This window comes from Somniosus microcephalus, chromosome 11 (assembly GCF_052327205.1).
Source record: "Somniosus microcephalus isolate GS21.2 chromosome 11, FLI_Smic_1.0, whole genome shotgun sequence".
In the NCBI taxonomy this organism is placed as follows: Eukaryota; Metazoa; Chordata; class Chondrichthyes; order Squaliformes; family Somniosidae; genus Somniosus; species Somniosus microcephalus.
Window position 1 is genome coordinate 99849589 of NC_140997.1, and position 21555 is coordinate 99871143.

Below are 21555 nucleotides of genomic sequence, written 5' to 3' on the forward strand. Positions count from 1 at the left end.
AATCAAATATTTAACATTTTTAATCTATACACTTTATGTATACAACACACTTCTTAAAGGCGTGGCATACATCACTGTTTCATATATTTCATATTCATTTATTTTAACTCCCATTGCTTTTGCTCCTAAACATCTGTGATGACATAAAACTTTTCAATGTACAATTTCTGAATTACACTCATTTAAATTTCTATGTCATTTCTGTCTAACATTTAACTTTAACCTATTTTACATTAATTTCTTTACTTTAACCCGCATTCCCTTTATTCGCAATACTTAAAATATGCCCCCACAACAATGCCTTCACCATTAGGACAGGTAGTCCTGCTCTGCTTATCCAGCCTCCAACTTCCTGTAAATAACAGTATGACAAGACCACAGTATATATAAAATGATCAGCCCTGGCTCAGTGGGTAGCACTCTCACCTCTGAGTCAGAATGTTGCGAATTCAAGCCCCATGGCACTATTTCGAAGAAGAGCAGGGGAGTTCTTCCCGGTGTCCTGGCCAATATTTATCCCTCAACCAACATCACTAAAAAACAGATGATCTGATCATTACCACATTGCTCTTTGTGGGAGCTTGCTGTGCGCAAATTGGCTGCTGCGTTTCCTACATTACAACCGTGACAACACATCAAAAGTGCTTCATGGGAGGTCCTGAGATCGTGAGCGGTACTATATAAATGCAAGTTCTTTCTTTGCTCACCTTTTATATCACTAATCTTTAGGAGGGAAAATTCATTGTTCACAGCACTTTCACTGACTGAGAAACTAGGATTAAAACTCCCTCTCGTAATCCCATCCTTCACTGTTGTTGCTGGAGTCTCCAATGGCAGTGTTGTAGCAAGGATCTGCTGTATAGTTTTTGCATCCCACACACAACCAGCGTTACAGATCTATAACACAGATCTATCAAATTACACATCTTTTTTCGCTGCCTGAAACGGTGTGGAATAATTCAATAATAACTTTCAAAAGGTAATTCAATGAACACTTGAGGGAAACATGTTGCAGGGCTATGAGGAAAGGGCAGGGGAGTGGGACTAATTGGATGGCTCCACCAAAGAGCCAACACAGGCATGGTGGGCCTCCTTCTGTGCTGTGTCATTCTATGATTCTACAAAGGGATGCATTTCTTGGATTCATGTTTCCAGGGCTTTGGCTGCTGATAACAGCCGATAACACATCTCTACACTGCTGCACTTAATTTGTGCTCCACATTTCATGAACTTTTTTTTAAAGCAACTGGTGACAGGTTTGTACTAGTGTGAACACTATACCTAGAATCATAGCATCATACAGCACAGAAGGAGGCCAGTTGCCCCATTATGCCTGTGCCGGCTCTTTGAAAACACTATCAAATTAGTTCCACTCTCCTGCCCCTTTCCCATAGCCCCGCAAATTTATACTTTTTAAGTATTTATCCAATTCCCTTTTGAAAGTCACGATTGAATCTGCTTCCACCGCCCTTTCAGGCAGCGCATTCCAGATCACAACAACTCGCTGCATAAAAAAAATTCTCCTCATCTCCCCTCTGGTTCTTTTGCCAATTATATTTGTTGTGTATGTAACCTGTTCCACCTTAAGAGAGCTTAAGCCTGTTCCACCTTAAGAGATGTACTACTTTCTCAGGCTGCTGTAGACGTAATACCGGGGGTGAACACACCGGTATATAAGCACTGTGCAGTAATCTTGTATTCAGTATAGTCCCTACCTCCAACCAGTAAAGACCTGTTGAGTTATACGTTTAAGTCTTTGTGTTAATTGTTCAATACAATACACATACTTAACAATATTCAATCTGTGTCTTAAATCTGGATACCGGCCCTCCTGCTACTGGAAACAGTTTCTCCCTATTTAATCTATCATAACACTTCACCTACCTCTAAATCTGAAAAATAGCTTGAGATGTTCAAAATTCACGTCAAAAGAAATGGAGAGATTGGCCCAGAAATTCGTGTCCCAACGCGTGAGTACGCATGGGGTACTCACGCGTGGGCCCGATGGAAGTGCTGGTTTTCAGCGTGCACAGCGCATGCGCGGAAAACCGGCATTTCCTTTCCCCTGAAAGCAGGGGTTAATAGGTGGAACACGTGCGACGTTTCAGGCAGCGCGTGCGCATTGAAATTCGGCGTTTTTATGAATTGGTGGAGTGAGGGTAAGTCCCCACCATTTACACATTTAAAAAGGAGGAGTAAAGCCGCCCAGAAGCTCCGTGACGCTAACGAGGAAGAATTCTTTCAGCAGTGGTGCTTCTAAACGGCACATTTTTAGTTGTGAAAGGGAGGGAATTTATTGTAAGAAAGTCTGAGGTAAGTTTCGAACTTAATTTTTCTTTTAAACGGGTTTTGAGTAGTGTAGGTATAAGGATCAACTCTAGCTGTGTGCAAGGCCTAATTGAATTTTATTTGTTTATTAAATGTGAAAATGACTGTTTAAAAATGAATAAAATGTTTAAAAAATAAACATTTCATCTGTAATATATCTTCTTTTAAGTAAGTATGTATGTATGAATGTATGTATGTCTGTATATATTCCTTGAAGTATGTGTATTTATGTATATATTCCTTTCAGTATGTGGATGAATGTATGTATGTAATTATGACTTTCAGAAAATGTTAGTTATTGGAAAATCATCTCGGCCTGTGATATTCATCAGGCGGGTATGACGTGTTCCCAAGCCGTTAAAGCATGTTTCCTGCCATAGGCCGAGGTGATTTTCTAGCCACTCAGTTTATTAAAATAACTTTAACAACTATTTCCATTTTTTCCTTACAAGTACGTCTGTGTAAAGAGGAGTCCTGTGAGCGAGAAACATGCCCTCTTATAGAAATGTTGCCCTGATGCTCTGTGTGGTTTTGCTTCAAAGAATTCGGAATGCCAGGGAACAACGTAGAAGAGTGAGGAACCATAACCGTCTCCTGATCAGAAGAAACAACTACCCACCCCACAGAGTGTACAGGGAGAGGCGATCATTTGAGATGCTGTCGGAGGAGTTGTGTGTGAGGAGGCTGCGCTTCAGTAAAGAGGCAATCGGCCGACTATGTGACATGTTGAAGGCGGACCTGGAACCACGCTCGAAGACCCGCGCTGCCTTGTCAATGAACATGAAGGTAACCACAGCATTGAACTTCTTTGCAAGTGGGTCATTTCAAGCAGGCACCGGTGACATAAGCAACATCTCCAAGAATGCTGTGAGGGTCTGCATTCACCAGGTCACAGAAGCCATTTGCCGCAGGCTTTCAGAGTTCATTAAGTATGACTTGTCCAATCGACATCAAAAGGAGATGGCCTTAGCATTTCATCGCATTGCTGGATTCCCCAAAGTGATTGGGGCCATCGATGGAGCCCATATTGCATTGAAGGCACCACTGGATGCACCTGTGACATACATAAACAGGAAGGGGTATCATTCATTGAATGTAATGATATTATGTGATGCGCACCTCAGGATCCTAAAATGAATGCAGGGCACCGGGGAAGTAATCATGACTCCTTCGTCCTCCGTAACTCTAACTTGTATGATGCTCTCAGCAAATTGCCTCCAGGATCCGCATGGATATTGGGCGACAAGGGCTACCCGCTAAGACCATGGCTGATGACCCCCTACCGCAAGACCAATAATGAGGCTCAGGAGAGATACAACCAGGCACACGTGTCCACACGTCAAGTGGTGGAGAGGACAATAGGAGTTCTGAAATCACACTTCCGTTGCCTGGATAGGTATGGGGGGACCTTGCAGTACTCTCACCAGAAAGTGGCAAGGATTGTGATGGCCTGTTGTGCTTTGCATAACTTTGCTCTGCAGGAAGGACTGACCCTTAACACTGCAGAAGAGCTCCCTGCTGAAATGGAAGGCGATGGCAATGTGCATGTGGCCAGGCCTCATGGGGAGGAGCCAAGTGCTTCCGAAAGTAAGGCTGCTCGGGAACTGCTAGTAGCCAACACCTTCACAAGGTAGTGTCGCCTTGTACCTACCCCTCCCCCCGCAAGGCAAAGAAAGGAGCAGACACAATTTAAAGTGAAGCAGTGAACTTTTATTGCATCATCAAACAGTTTTCAGGTTCAGTTTTGATGTAGATAGTTTGTAACTTTTAAATGTTAACTAGCTATTTTCTACTTTTCAAACATTTGTAAACATGAATAGTTCAGAAAAAAATTTGTAAACAGTTTAACATGACTTTTTCTGGTGCAATAAAGACATTCAAGGTGAAAACTAGCTATTTTCTAATTTTCAAACATTTGTTGTAAAAATACTTTTGCTCCAATAAAAGTTGAATTTTTTTTCAAAGTGACTACATGCTGTACTGTTTAAACGAAAAGGTTACATATCATAGAAACATAGAAGATAGGTGCAGGAGAATGCCATTCGGCCCTTCGAGCCTGCTCCGCCATTCAATGAGATCATGGCTGATCATCCAAATTCAGTACCTTGTCCCTGCCTTCTCCCCATATCCCTTGATCGCTTTAGCCTTAAGAAATATATCCAAATCTTTTTTGAATATATTTAATGAACTGGCCTCCACCGCCCTCTGTGGCAGAGAATTCCACAGGTTCACCACTCTCTGGGTGAAGAAATTCGTCCTCATTTCAGTCCTAAATGGCTTACCCCTTATCCTTAGACTATGACCCCTGGTTCTGGACTCCCCGGCCATCATAAACATCCTTCCTGCACCTAGTCTGTCCAGGCCTGACAGAATTTTATAGGTTTTGATGAGATCCCCTCTCAATCTTCTAAACTCCAGTGAGTATAAGCCCAATCGACACAATCTCTACTCATACATCATTCCTGCTATCCCAGGTATCAGCCTGGTGAATCTTCGCTGCACTCCTTCCATGGCAAGAACGTCCTTCCTCAGGTAAGGCGACCAAAACTGCACACAATACTCAAGGTGCGGTCTCACCAAGGCCCTGTACAACTGTAGCAAGACATCCATGTTCCTGGGCTCCAACCCTCTTGCTACGAAGGCCAACATACCATTTACCTTCTTAATCGCCTGCTGCACCTGCATGCTTACCTTCAGCGACTGGTGCACTTCCCCTTCTCCCAATCTATTGCCATTCAAATAATAATCTGCCTTCCTGTTTTAGCCACCAGAGTGGATAACCTCACATTTATCCACATTATAGTGCATTTGCCATGTTTCTGCCCAATCACCCAATCTGTCCAAATCGTACTGGAGTTTCACGACATCCTCCTCACAGCTTACCCTCCCGCCCAGCTTTGTGTCGTCTGCAAATTTGGAGATATTGGCCCAGAAATTCGAGTCGGGGGCTTGCCGCGCGTGTAAGCCCCCGATCTGCACTTACCCGACGCGCCGGCGGTTGAGCTTCAGGGACGCCTGGAATTGCTGTTTTAAAATGTTGACTCCCGGGCAGCGTCTGATGTCACGCCGCCCAGGAGTGCAGCCAGCGCGAAGCCTGTAGCGTGCTGTGCAACTGAGACACGCCCCTTGAGGTCTCAGTTTAACAGGACACACCCCCAATGTTTCTGCCAAGCTGCTAAGCATTTTTACATGCAAAGCAACAGTTTAAATAGGTTTTTGGAAGTTTTTTGAAGCTTTTGGTAACTTTTATAAACTTTTAAAAACGTTTACATTATTTTGAAGAATCTGAAGTAGTTTTAAACAGAATTAAAGCAATTTAAAGACTTTTAAAAGCCCTTAAAGAATTTTTTTAATTCCATTTATTTATTTAGCAATGTCGTCGTCATATGTGTCTTCACACTGTTCCCTTTGGGGAACTGTATGAAGTGGTGGAAGGATTTATGGCCATGATTAACGCTCATTCCATGACCGTAACCATCTTTGAACCAGCCATTAGGGCGGTTAATCCTATGGCGGGAGGGTTTTACGGGCTCCCACAAGCTATACAAGGAGGGGGGGCCACCCACACCCACGGACGCAAATATCCCACTGGATGTCAACCCAGAATTTAGAGCCGGAGCTCCGACTCCACTTGCCGGGACTGTCTGGCGCGGGGTTCGAAACCCTACCCTGATCTGGCCCAGCGGCGGGGATCCTACCGCTATGCCAAAGGCCCAATCCGATTAGCAATGTGAAATGGCTGGAATGAGCACAATTCACGGCATTAAAAGAACTCACAATTGAACTGATGATGACCTCAGCAATCTCCTCAAGGAGGTGGAGGCGCAGCGCCTGCTCATCATTGGTAATGAGAAGTCAAAGGCGCCGCAAAAAGGGCAGATGATAGCTTGGTCTTTCAAGTGGCAGCATAGGGCTCCAGTCACGGGGAGGGAAAAGGCACAGGAAACGTATGGGTGTCACCTTTTGTGCGGAGTGGGCCTTTTGCGTAGCAGTAAGCATCCCCGCCGCTGGGCCAGAAGGAGTAGGGTTTCGAACCCCACTCCAGACAGTCCCGGCAAGTGGAGTCGGAGCTCCAACTATAAATTCTGGGTGGACATCCAGCGGGATACTTGCGTCCGTGGGTGTGGGTGGCCCCCCCCCCTCAGATGGGTTGTGGGAGCCCGTAAAACCCTCACGCCATAGGACTAACCACCCTAATGGCTGGTTCAAAGATGGTTACGGTCACGGAATGAGTGTTAATCACGGCCATAAATCCTTCCACCACTTCATACAGTTCCCGAAAGGGAACAGTGTGAGGATACGTACGACGATGACCTCTTGTGCAATGCACCTCCTTGGACCCTCAGTCGCAGATGCGAGGGGGCAAATCGTGCAATTGTTAAATTTTTCATTTTATTGACATGTAAAATGTTGGCCCAGTAATTCCCTTCCAAATGCGCGAGTACGGTCGGGGTACTTACGCGTCTGGCCGGAGGAAATGCCGGTTTTCAGCATGCACAGCGCATGCGGGGAAAACCGGCATTTCCTGTCCTCTGAACGAAGGGGTTCAGAGGCAGAACGCGTGCGCAGTAAAATTCGCCGCTTTCATTCATGCTTTCAGTGAGGTCAAGTCCTTACAACTTACACATGAAAAAAGCATGGGTACAGTTGCTCCAGAGGCTGCGGAGGAAGATATTTCTTATCGTGGAGCTTCTGAAAGTATGTATGTCTGTATATATTCCTTTGCGTGTTATGTATATATTCCTTTACTTATGTGTATGAATGTATTATTTAATTATGACTTTCAGAGAAAGTAACTTATTGGAAAATCATAATTAAAAACATACATTCATACACATAAGTATAGGAATATAAAACATACATACATATACGTAAAGGAATATATGCAGACATACATACATAATTACTTATTACTGATGAAAAGTTTCTTTCTTAAAAGTGCTGGAAATGTTACATTACTCATTTTAGAACACTCATTTTCACATTCAATTCACACAGCCACAATTGCTCCTTCTACCTACCGTTCTGAAAACCCGTTTAAAAAAAAAATTTAAACTTTAAAACTTACTTAAAATTTCGTAAAATAACTTCCCTCCCTTTCCCAAACAAAAATATTGCCTTTCAGAAGCTCCACGATAAAATATATCTTCCTCCGCAGCCTTGGAACAACTTTACACATGCTTTTTTCAAGTGTAACTTGTAAGGACTTACCCTCACTGAATCCATGAATGAAATCGACGAAGTTCACTGCGCAAGCGCTGCCTGTGCAGTCGCATGCGCTGTGCCTATGAACCCCTTCGTTCCGAGGACTGGAAATGCCGGCGTTCCCCGCATGCGCTGTGCATGCTGAACGTCGGCATTTCCAACGGCCAGATGCGTGAGTACCCAAACCGTACTCACGCATTTGGTCACGAATTTCTGGCCCATTACATCCAATTCCCTCGTCCAGATCATTAGTATATATTGTGAACAGCTGGGGTCCTAGGACCGATCCTTGCGGTACCCCACTAGTCACTGCCTGCCACTCGGAAAACGACCCGTTTATTCCAACTCTTTGCTTTCTGTCCGCCAACCAGTTCTCTATCCAAGTAAATACCTTGCCCCCAATCCCATGTGCCTTAATTTTGCACGCTAATCTCTTATGTGGGACCTTATCGAAAGCCTTCTGAAAGTCCAAATACACCACAACTACTGGTTCTCCCTTATCTATTTTACCAGTTACATCCTCAAAAAATTCCAGTAGATTAGTCAAGCTTGATTTACCTTTTGTAAATCCATGTTGACTTTGTCCGATCCTGTCACTGCTTACCAAGTGCTCTGCTATTACATCTTTTGTAATAGATTCTAGCATTTTCCCCACTACCGGTGTCTATAATTCCCCGCTTTTTCTCTACCACCTTTTTTGAATAGTGGGGTAACATTAGCTACCCTCCAATCCATGGGTACTGTTCCAGAGTCTATCGAGTTCTGGAAGATGACCAGCAATGCATCTACTATTTCTAGGGCCACTTCCTTAAGTACCCTGGGATGTAGATTATCAGGCCCTGGGGATTTATCGGCCTTCAGTCCCATCGATTTTCCTAACACCATTTCCCTACAAATAGTGATTTCTTTCAGTTCCACCCTTTCATCAGGCCCTATGTTCCCTGGCATCTCTGGGAGGTTATATGTGTCCTCCTTTGTGAAGACAGAACCAAAGTATGAATTTATTTGGTCTGCCATTTCTTTGTTTCCCATTATAAATTCCCCTGATTCTGACTGCAAGGGACCTACGCTTGACTTCACCAATCTTTTTCTCTTCACATATCTATAAAAGCTTTTACAGTCAGTTTTTATGTTCCCTGATAGCTTACTCTCATATTCTATTTTCCCTTTCTTAATTAATCCCTTTGTCCTCCTTTGTTGAATCCTAAACTGCTCCCAATCCTCAGGATTATTACTTTTTCTGGCCAATTTATATGTCGTCTCCTTGGATCTTATGCTATCCCTAATTTCCCTTGTTAGCCGCGGTTGAGTCACCTTTTTTGTTTTATTTTTATGCCAAACTGGGATGAACAAATTCTGGTGCTCATCCATTTGGTCTTTGAATGTTTGCCATTGCCTATCCACTGTCAACCCTTTGAGTGCCATTCCCCAATCAATCCTACCCAACTCGCTCCTCAGACCATCATAGTTTCCTTTATTTAAATTGAGGACCCTAGTCTCTGAGTCAACTACTTCATTCTCCATCTTAATGAAGAATTCGATCATATCCTTTCAGTCACAAATATACATTTCAATGAAAAAAGCAAAGACAACATTTAACATGTCAATAAAATGAAAAATTTAACAATTGAACAATTTGCCCCCTTGCATCTGTGACTGAGGGTCCAAGGAGGTGCATTGTGCAAAAGGACGTCGTCGTACGTTTCTTCGCACTGTTCCCTTTGGGGAACTGTATGAAGTGGTGGAAGGATTTCTGGCCGTGTTAATGCTCCTTTCGTGACTGTAACCATCTTCATACCAGCCATTAGGGTGATTAGTCCTATGGCGAGAGGGTTTTACGGGCTCCCACAACCCATACGAGGGGGGGCACCCACACCCACGGACGCAAGTATTCCGCTGGATGTCAACCCAGAATTTAGAGTCGGAGCTCCAACTCCACTTGCCGGGATTGTGTGGAGCGGTGATCGAAACCCTACTCCTTCTGGCCCAGCAGCAGGGATGCTTACCGCTACGCCAAAGGCCCACTCCGCGCAAAAGGTGACACCCTAACGTTTCCTGCGCCTTTTCCCTCCCCGTGACTGGAGCCCTATGCTGCCACTTGAATGACCAAGCTATCATCTGTCCTTTTCGCGGCGCCCTAGACTTCTCATTCCCAATGATGCGCAGGCGCTGCGCCTGCACCTCGTTGAGGAGATTGCTGAAGTCACCGTCAGTGAAATTTTGAGTTCTTTTAATGACGTGAATTGTGCTCATTCCAGCCATTTCACATTGATAATTAATAAATTGAATGAAAAAAGTGCTTTCAGGGCTTTTAAAACTCTTTAAATTGCTTAAATTCTGTTTAAAACTACTTCAGATTCTTCAAAATCATGTAAAAGTATTTAAAAGTTTATAAAAGTTACAAAAAGATTCATAAAAATACAAAGAACCTACTAAAAATCCTGCTCTGCATGTAACAAGGCTTTGCAGCTTGTGAGAAAGATTGGGGGCGTGTCCTATGCTAATGTGACTTCACAGGGCGTGTCTCACTTTCACTCCGCGCTGGACGCTTCGCGCTGGCTGCACTCCTGGGCGGCGTGACATCAGACGCTGCCCGGGAGTGATCCTCAGCAAAACGGAAATCCACGCTGTAATGATATCAGCAAATAGTGATGGTATTTGCCTGTTTGATTATGATGCCTTACCAGCATATTTGCCTGTTTGATTATTTATGCCTGACCAGCAGAGGGCATGTGAGAGACAAGCAGTTTAGTTTAGTTTTAGTTTCATTTTAGATGGATCTCTAAGATGGTGTCTCCTGTAATGCTGTTAACTGAGTTGAACAAACTTTAGATAAAAAGTTATTCTCTTTCATGAATGTGTCATCATTGAACCCACATACAAATTAATACTTGGTGTCAGAAGTGATTGAAAGAGATGAAGAGGAAAAATCTGAAGCGAAATCAGCTCTCCACATATTAGCAAGCCAAAAGAGAACATCATTACTTACCATTGGAAAATAGCTAACGAAGTGAAAAATGGAAGGTTTACTCCCACCGGCGAAGCTTCAGTTGACAGGTAATGTGGCTGAAATTTGGAGGAGGTTCAAACAACGTTTGGAGTTGTATTTAGCGGCAATCGGAGCTGACGAGAAAAGTGATAAAATGAAAGCGTCAGTGTTCTTACATTTCGTGGGTGATGAAGCGCTGGAGGTGTATAATAACTTCACATTCGCTGCTGATGGAGACAAAATGAAGTTGGATAAAATAATGGAACAGTTTGAGGCCTACTGCATACCTAAACGTAACGTGACGTTTGAGAGGCACAGATTTTTCACATGTATACAGAAAACAGGAGAGACTATTGATCAGTATGTGACTGAACTGAGAAACAGAAGCAAAATGTGTGAATTTGGGGGACTGACAGACTCGCTGATAAAAGACAGACTGGTGTGTGGTATTCCAGATAATGGTCTAAGGGAAAGACTGCTAAGAGAGCAAAATCTAGACCTGGGAAAAGCCATAGCACTGTGTAGGGCTACAGAGACTGTGAAGTCGCAGGCAAAGGAGCTGTTCAGTGACAATAGCTGCAACGTGGATGCAGTGAGAAAGAACGGATAAAAACCGTTTAACAAAAAGAGCGCCAATGTGAAAAAAGAGGCGTGGCCAGCGAACAAAAATGAAAGGGGCAATCGAAAGTCATGTAGTCGATGCGGTACACAGCATCCACCAAAAAAGTGTCCAGCATATGGTAAAACATGCAATAGTTGCAACAAAAACAACCATTATGCCCGTTGCTGTAAGAACCAAGCGCAACAAAGCAAGGTCCATGCAGTAGATGAAAGCGAGATAGAAGAATTCTATGTGGATGTCGTGTCTGAAAACAAAAAAGAAAAAAGAGACTGGATGTTGACACTAAAAGTGAATGACATACACATTCCATTTAAATTGGATACTGGAGCACAAGTTAATGTGATATCAGAGACTGATTTTAAGAAAATTAGACCCAGACCAAAGATACATGGAATAAAAGTGAAAGTGACAGGATACTCAGGAACTAATATACCAGTGAAAGGAAAATGCATTGTCAAAGTGACACACAAGAACAGAGAGCACACGCTAGCATTAATCGTGGTGCCAAATGATGTGCAAGCCATATTAGGTTTAATAGCCTGTGAGAGACTGAACCTGGTAAAAAGAGTCCTCGTTGTGGAAAGCGAAGGAGAGACAGTCTATGATGAACTCATGAAAGAGTACAATGACCTATTTAAGGGTCTAGGCTGCCTTCCAGGAGAACACACGATCAGAGTAGATAAAAGTATGCCAACGGTCATACATCCATGCAGAAAAGTTCTGTTTGCTCTTCAAAAGCAACTGAAGGCAGAGTTGGACAGGATGGAAAGCCTGAACGTGATTCAGAAGATAGATGAGCCAACTGAGTGGGTGAGTTCCCTCGTCGTTGTGGACAAAAAGAATGGAAAGCTCAGAATTTGCCTGGATCCAAGAGATCTAAACAGAGCAATAAAGAGAGAGCACTTCAAGCTTCCTACACGTGAGGAAATCATGTCACAGTTTGCAAATGCAAAGTATTTCAGAAAGTTAGATGCATCATCAGGATTTTGGCAGATGAAACTGGACGAGGCAAGTTCAAGACTGTGCACGTTCAACAGTCCATTTGGGAGATACAGATTCCTAAGGTTACCATTTGGCATTGCCTCAGCTCCTGAAGTGTATCACAAAACTATCCATATGATCTATGAGCACTTGGAGGGAGTTGATACATCGATGGATGACATCATAGTATGGGGAACCATGAGAACTGAGCATGACGAGAGACTGAAAAAAGTGCTGGAAGCAACAAGGAAAACAAACCTGAAGCTGAATAGAGAGAAATGCCAGCTCGGGGTGACAGAACTGACATTCGTGGGAGATATCCTTAGCCATGAGGGCATCAGACCAGATCCCAGAAAGGTGTCCGCCATTGAGAATATGCCAAAGCCACAATGCAAAAAGGACGTGCAGAGGTTTAATGGAATGATCAACTACATGGGTAAATTCATATCCAACCTCTCAGAAAAGATGGCGCCACTGAGACGACTAACTGAAAAGAACATAGAATGGGAATGGAATCATGAGCATGAGAAGTCACGGAGCGATCTAAAGAAACTGCTCACAGAGGAACCAGTTCTGAGGTTTTATGACCCAGCGAGACCCATCAAGATATCATCAGATGCATCACAGAGTGGGCTCGGTGCCGTTCTTCTGCAACAATATGACTACTGGCAACCTATTGCATATGCATCGCGCTCAATGACAGACGCGGAGACGCGATATGCTCAAATAGAAAAGGAGCTGCTCAGCATCACATACGCCTGTGAAAGATTTCACCAGTTTGTGGCAGGACAAGCAATCAGTGTAGAGACTGACCATAAGCCCTTGATTGCATTGTTCCAAAAGCCACTAAATAGCTGTCCGCTTAGAATACAAAGAATGATGATCAGGCTGCAACACTATACACTGAATGTTGCGTACACACCGGGTAAGCTGATGTATACAGCAGACACGTTGTCCAGAGCTGTTGACCCAAGTGAGCCCGCAAACACCAAAATGGATGAAAAAGTGAACGCCTACGTGGACATGATCACAAGTGCACTGCCCATGGCAGATGCAAAAATGGAGCTCATAAAGACTGAGACAAACAAAGATGAAACAATGAGACGACTGAGGAAAAGCATCTTGGATGGATGGCCCAACATGAAGCAAGACTGCTCACCTGACATGGCAGAGTACTGGAACTGCAAGGCGGAACTATCAATGGTCGAAGACATCATCTACAAAGGAAGTAAAATAGTTATCCCAAAGAGTCTGAGAAAAGAGATGCTAAAAAGGATCCATGGAGGACATCTGGGAATCAAAAAGTGTAAGAAAAGAGCACGAGAGGTGATGTACTGGCCACGAATCAACCAAGATGTGACAAATGAGGTGTCAAACTGCACAATATGCCTGAAATATCGAGCAAGCAATCCGGTAGAACCACTAAAGCCACACCCAGCGCCAGACAGACCTTACCAGAAGGTAGGCGCTCACCTATTCGTATGTCAAGGGAAGGACTATCTTGTAGTCACGGACTATTACTCCCTGTATCCAGAGGTGTGTAGACTGTACACCACCACTGCAGATGCTGTGATAACATGTATGAAAGCCATATTCTCCAGACATGGCGTGGCAAGCGAGGTCTTCACAGACAACGGACCCCAGTTTTACAATGCAAGTTTCCGACACTTTGCCAAAGAGTGGGACTTTGTCCACACAACGTCAAGTCCTCACTTTCCACAGTCCAATGGTCTAGTGGAAAAATCGGTCCAGACAGTGAAAAGACTGATGTACAAGGCAAAAGACAGTGGAACTGACTTCTACCAGAGCATGCTTGTATACCGCACAATGCCGCTCGAGTGTGGTATGTCACCAGCCCAACTCCTTATGGGACATTTGCTAAGGTCAAACCTACCCATCCCGGAGAACCTCCTGAAAACAAAAGAGGGGGAGGAAGTGAGGAAGTTCAAAGAACAACAGAAAGAAAAGCAAAAGTACTACTATGACAGAGGAACACAAAACCTACCTGAACTCCACACTGGTGACCAAGTAAGGTTCAAAGACAAAACAAACATATGGACTCAGAAGGGAACTGTCCTGAGTGAAGTTCAACCAAGATCATACACCATTCAGACAGATGAAGGTGCTGTTCTGCGAAGAAATCGTCGAGATCTTCTCATGGGACCAGCCACAGCAGGTCAAAAGACTGATACTTTTGAACAACCTGATCACACAGCAGGTCAAAAGACTGATACTGTTGGACAACCCGATCACACAGCTGAGAAACCATCATCTGAGGCAACAACTCAGATTCAAGGACAATCAATCAGAAAATCCTCAAGACACATAAAGCCTCCTGAGAGACTCATTGAGCAAGTTTAAGGACTCTTGTTATCGAAGGAAGTAACATTATCTTATTCTCTCTTCAAGTTCTAGTGTATTTTCATATTTCATGTGAACACACAAAACAAGGTTAAAAAACCTTGATAATGATAATGATAATGTATGTTCATTAAGTGTTACAGTTAAAATGCAGAGTAATACAAAGAAAACATGTTGTTAGATAAAAGTAAAATACTTTTGTTTTAAGAAAGGGAGATGTAATGATATCAGCAAATAGTGATAGTATTTGCCTGTTTGATTATGATGCCTTACCAGCATATTTGCCTGTTTGATTATTTATGCCTGACCAGCAGAGGGCATGTGAGAGACAAGCAGTTTAGTTTAGTTTTAATTTCGTTTTAGATGGATCTCTAAGATGGTGTCTCCTGTAATGCTGTTAACTGAGTTGAGCAAACTTTAGATAAAAAGTCATTCTCTTTCATGAATGTGTCGTCATTGAACCCACATACAAATCAATACACACGCAGGCCCAGGCCTCAAATGTCAGCGCGATAGGTAAATGTAGGTCGGGGGCTTGCACCCACGGGAAGCCCCCGACACGAATTTCTGGGCCAATGTTTGCTTCATCGGTGCAGCCCGATGACGAGGGTGGCCAGCTCTCTGGTTGGACGTAGTCCTGGAGGTTTCATCACTTGACCTCCCGCCCACATCCAATAATTTTATAACTAATAGACAAAAGATTTCAAAGAAAATGTTTACATTATTTTTAATTGCCCCAGTGATTTTCTCTCCTGGGTTACTCCCAGCCGTGTCCTGGAGATTCAGCTTCAATTCCTGGAGACTCCAGGTCATCCTGGAGGGCTGGCACCCCTTGCAGTTGAGCAGATGGGCCCAGTGGTTGCTCAGGCCTGGCTGCTGGCATGTCGTTCCTTCCAGGAGACGCCAAGGCCTGCACTCAATCCTCCCTCGCTCAACGTAGCTCAGCTCAGGAACCAAGCCGAGCTTGGATGGGTGTATCTCCGCTCCGTGACACTGCATGTTGGAACACCCTGAGGGGAGGGCGCTGGGGGGAGGTGTAATTTTAACCTATCTCACTGGGCGGGAAACCCACGAGATCGCATGGGCCGCCGGTTTTACTCCCCGCCCAGCGTTGACTTCAACAGAGGGTTAAATCGGGCGGAGTCTGAAACCTAGATTAAAACTGCCCCACCCATTAGCTCAGCAGCAACATGCCCCGAGAATCTTTTCTTTTCCAGAGAGAATTCATAAAAAAGGTGCAAAACACAAATCTGATTTGTCTTCTGTTCCCTGGAGGCACAGCCTGCTTAAGTAGGTCAAGCAAAAACATTACTGTCTCTTTTAAATAATTTTAAAAGACAGATCCTTTCTGCTAATTAAATTGGATCACATCTTGAGAGCTTATTCATCATTTTAATGCTGTGAACACCAAAAGAAAAGCACATAGCAATTAGCAATGGGATTCTGCAGTGAGGGGAGTGGGAGCTCTTTACATTCCAATCGATTGTGATTAGCAAAGTCAATAGATGTGTTGTCTAGGTAGCGGGATTTATGTTGTATTTTCACCAATCACGGCTCTTAAGCATTGCTCTGCCATGCAGGAAACAAATCATCTGCCATTTCATTTTATGGCTCATTAAGCAAGTGTATCACAGGAGCCATTGCTGCCTTTCAATACAACATAACTTTAGAAGTTCAAGCAAGTTGTACGCTGCTAATGGTCACTGAATTAGTCAAAATTAGATGGCAAGTGCTCAAAGGTCAGGGAATGTTTGTCTACTCAGTAAATAAAATGAAAACACAAGGAACCCGATTTGTTAAGATAGAGGGGAGTGAGAGAAAAAGCGACACAGGGCACTAGAATATCGCTTCTCCATCCTGGCATTCAATTCCAACTATGAATCAAGGACAATGCAAGTCTAGCTTCACTACCTCACACTCTCTCTCTCGCTCATACACTCTCCCCTTCACACACTCTCCCTCGCCCTCATAAATTCTCCCTCTCACACTCACCCTCTCCCTCAAAAACTCTCCCTCTCCCTCACACTCCCTCTCTCTACTTTCACACTCTCTCACTTTCTCACTCTCTCTCTCTCACTCTCTCTCTCCCTCACACTCTCTCCCTCTACTTTCACACTCTCTCACTCTCTCTCTTTCTCCCTCAGTCTCTCTCCCTATCCTTTCACACTCTCTCTCTCTCTATCTCACTCTCTCGCTCTCTCTCACACTCTCTCCCTCACACTCTCTCACTCTCTCTCCCCTCACACTCACTCTCTCTCTCACAGTGTCTCTCTCTTCCCTCACTCTCTCACTCTCGCTCTCTCTCTCACTCTCTCTCTCTCCCTCACTCTCTCTCTCACTCTCTCTCTGTCCCCTCACACTTTTTCTCTCTCTCACTCTCTCCCTCACACACTCTCTCTCTCCCTCACTCTCTCTCTCCCTCACTCCCTCTCTCTCTCTCTCCCCTTCACACTCTCTCTCTCCCCTCACACTCTCTCTCTCCCCTCGCACTCTCTCCCTCACTCTCTCTCACTCACTCTCTCTAACTCACTCTCTCTCTCCCCCACATTCTCTCTCTCACCCCATCACACGCTCTCCCTCTCCCTCTCTCACTGTAATGTATACAACATTGAAGGGACTACTTTGTTTTGCGGATGTGCATCCTTAGTTGCGAGCATATATAACAGACGCGTATCGATTTGTATAGTCAGTGCCGAAGTTCCAGTTAACCAGTAAAGATCACTTGAAGTTACTCTCAGTCTCTGCTGCTTTATTATTTTATGTAGTTGTGTATAGCGGTACAAACACAACAAATTGGCGACGAGAATTATGAACCTACGTCTTCCTATTCTGGCATCGCATCCAGAGGACACCGAAACTTGGAAGAAAGGAGCAAGAAGGTAGAGAAAACGGAGCACGCTTGCTAAGCTAGGCAGGGGATACGTAAGTCAAGTGAAAAGTGCACAGGACTTGCATGACGCTAGCTAACTAGTAAAGAAAGAAAAACGGGTTTGGAAAAAAAAATGGCGATGATTGGCACTATTGCAGCATTTGATAGCAGCATTGAAGACTGGGCAACTTCTATTGAAAGAGTGGAGTTGTACTGTGAGGCTAACGGATGGAAGGTAGAAAAGAAAGCCACTGTTTTGCTGAGTGTTATGGGCGCAAAGACATACGGGCTGCTATGTAGTTTATTAACCTATATTTCCTAAGGAAGCTGAAGGGATGTAACCTGTCACCCCTGATCCTCTCTAACTTTTACCGCTGCACAATAGAGAGCATCCTGACGAACTGTATCACAGTATGTTATGGCAGCTGTAGCCACTATGACCGGAAAGCCCTGCAGCGGGTAGTCAAAACTGCCCAACGCATTACCGGCACCCGGCTACCGACCATAGAGCACATATACCAGAAACGCTGTTTATGGAGGTCACGGACCATCATCAAAGACCCTACCCACCCCAGCCACAGTCTGTTCGCCCTCCTGCCATCTGGGAGATGCTACAGATGCATTCGCACCCGTACGACCAGATTTAGGAACAGCTTCTTTCCCAGGGCTGTCATCCTACTGAACTCCACAAATAAACTCTAAAGCCTGCACATCTGCCAATGCACTTTGTTATGGTTATGTTTATGTTAATGTATTACAAGCCAAATGAATGTTGAATGTTTAAATGTCTTAATCTAAATGTACACTCTCGGGAGCTGCAAGCCTACATTTCGTTGTACTGCACTTGTGCACTAACAATGACAATAAAGTTTATTATTATTATTATTAACCCCTGAAAAGCCAGCAAACAAAACATTCAAACAAGTAGTGGACACACTCCAAGACCATTTAAGCCCCAAACCACTGCTCATAGACGAAAGGTTTAAATTCCATAAATGGAACCAGAGCAAAAATGAAAGCATTTCTGAGTATTTGGCAAAGTTGTGCAAATTATCAGAACATTGCCAATTTGGAGTGGGCTTATCAGACGCATTGAGGGACAGATTTGTGTGTGGCATGCAAAGTGAAAGCACACAAAAGAAGCTCCTGTCTGAAAAAGACCTCACATTGGAGAAGGCTCTAAGTATTGCAATATTAATGGAAGCAGCAGCACGTGGTGCTTTAGAAATTCAACAAAAATCCCTGGAATATTCAACTAATAAAATGTCACTGAAACAAGAAAAGAAGTGTTATCGCTGTGGCAAAATGTCACATGACCACAATGACTGTTGGTTTAAAGATAAAGACTGCAGACAATGTGGCAGACGAAGGCACATTGAAAGAGTCTGCAAAGCAAATAAGAAGCCGAAAACTGATACAATACAGAGTAACAAAAAGGTACATCAAGTGACTGAAAACAAGAAACCTTTCAAAGATAGATACAAGAAGGTTCACTACGTGACTGGAGACAGTTCAGATAAAGAAAAAAGTGACACAGACTCAGAGGAAGAAGATCTGGCTTGTCTAAAACTACACAGTGTGAAAGAGACAGGGGATCACAGAATAATATGGGTTACTCCAGAAGTGGCAGGAGTTAGGCTGAAAATGGAGTTGGACACAAGCTCAGCTTTAACAGTGATCTCTGTACATGACTACAAACAACTGTTTTCACACATACCGCTAAGGCCAACTAAAGTACTGTTAAAGACATACACAGGACAAAGAGTGTGCCCCAAAGGTAAAATAAAAGTGACAGTGACATACAAAGAAAAAAAAATGCCGCAATTGAACCGCTATGTACTGGAAAATGGAGGACCACCATTGCTGGGACGCGAATGGCTCAGGAAAATACAGTTGGATTGGCACACCATCCAAGCACTGTTTGTGTCAGCAAAGGAGGACAGCAACGCCACTCCTGAGAGACTGTCACAAATACTCTCTGACTCTCAGGAAGTGTTCAAGAAGGGAACAGGAACACTTAAGGGCATGAAAGCAAAAATTAAGATTGAGGAGAACGCAAATCAAAAGTTCCATAAGGCCAGACCAGTGCCTTATGCAATTCGCCCTTCAGTAGAAGCAGAGCTGGAAAACTTGGAGCAGTTAGGGGTCCTGCCCAAGGTGGATTGGAGTGAATGGCCCACACCTATAGTTCCAGTGATGAAGAAAACCTCCAGCACAAAACCAGGAAAGCCAAGAAAAGTGCGCATCTGCGGAGACTTTTGTAGGATTCGCAAAATTGGACTTTGTATTAATAAGGGTCAAATGGCAGAAGAGGCCATGATTTTAAAGACTGTTTTAAAAGAAGCCCAGAAAAAGGGGCATACAAAATGGCCACCATACCATGTGACCAGCTTATTGGGACACTTTAAAATGGTTCCTGCGCAACCTCAGACAGCTTTGTGGATTCAACCCACAGTAAGTTCTGGAAGCCGTTTCTGAGAGAACGAAACCAGACCCACACGTATGCATATGGATTAGATGCAGATCCAGTCAAGATCGGCCTGGAGACAGAGGCCAGCAAAATGTTGACCCAGACAAAAGGGGACAATTTCATATTCATGAGAACAGCACCCAGGACTAGATAACGAGATCAGCAGGACATTCAAAACAATGAAGGTAATTCCAGACCAGAGTTGGGCCTTTACCGGCCATCTAAAACATTAAAAAATATAATAACTACCCCGCTGTGCTCCCAGCCCGCCAAAAGTAAAACAAAGACTAACCTGATTTTGGGCAGGAGATGGAAGTTTCTGGGAGAAAGGTATATCAGAGAGACTTTTCGGCAGTTGGGGAGGAGAGTTTGAATCACAGCCAGAAGAAGAAGCAGGCACTCGCAGGAGGAAGAAGAAAGCCAACACCAAGAAGGCCATCTTGAAGCCGACATCCCGCCCCGGGGAAAACACATCGGGAGATCATCGACCATCCCCGGGCCGTTGCCGGAACGAGAGGCCATCGACCCAACTTGGGAGAAGAGACAAAAAAATAAAAACCCCAAGAGAAGAAACCTTCCAGCCACCCCGGTTGGAAGGAGAAGAGATAAAAACAAACTGAAGAAGCGATGGGAGCCAGCCCAAGGCTCCTCTGGCCAGGGTTGAGCCAACGATCCTTGACCCCGCCGACATCCAGGCCCGCCGGTGTCAAGCCGACCCCGACACCCACCTCAGGAGAGAGGTGTGGTGCAGCTCGCAGGGGCTCCACGATCCACGTGGAGACGGAAAGCCTGAAAGGATCGAACACAGACTGGTTCAAAACCTTGCACTTCCGAGTGGGATTGGTGAGCACGTTTCTGGCCCTTCACAATCAGATCTAGATAGGTTTAATAAGGGGGTGGATTTAAGGGTGCAATTAACATGAGTTGTTGTCCCTCGATGTTCCGTGCGTTTCCTTATTTCATGATGATCTTTGTAGAGTATAAGATGCCTGTATTTGCTTTAGTTAGTACTGTGTCATTATGATTTGTGTTGTGTTTTTCCCTCCCATGTACTCTCTTATCTGCTTGCATTTGATTTGATATTTTTCCTTATGCAATAAAGTTTCATTTTGTTTCATCAAACTTGGTCTACAAGAGTTTTCTCTACATTGTAATTCCTGCCCCAAAGTCCAGAGTATAGAATCTAAGGGGCGAGTGGGTCGAACCACTCAAGGTTTTACTGTGCAAGAGAGAGAGGCCTTTAGAGAGAGAAACCTCTGGGACATCTCTCAGGAAAACCCCTTACAGAAAATGGTGACCACGGCAGGGCTCTGGCAGCAGGATTGCAATGTAGTAGATCCAAGTTTGAATGGTCGAAATGCAATGGATGAGAGGATAGCGGATTATGTCTTTGGCAAGGTAAATCTCACTAAACAGTGGATTTCCGATCTCTTGCTGGATGGGCGTCCGGTGGACGCAGCCATCAGGTGGACAGAGAGCAAAGAGCATAAGAAGTCAGTGGAGAAGGCAGTGTGGCTGATGTGTTACAAGAAGCAGGTCCAGATCTTGGACCGGGTCGTTGCAGCACAGGCAGCCAGGATCACAACCCAGGTAGCAGAGATAGAGGAAAAGGCCATGGGTGGGGAAAAACTCATCACAGCGCTTCACGCGCTGAATCAGGAACGCCAAGTGGTAGCTAGTCAACATCAGGCTAGGATAGAGTACCTGGAGTGCCAGGTTACAGAGGCAAA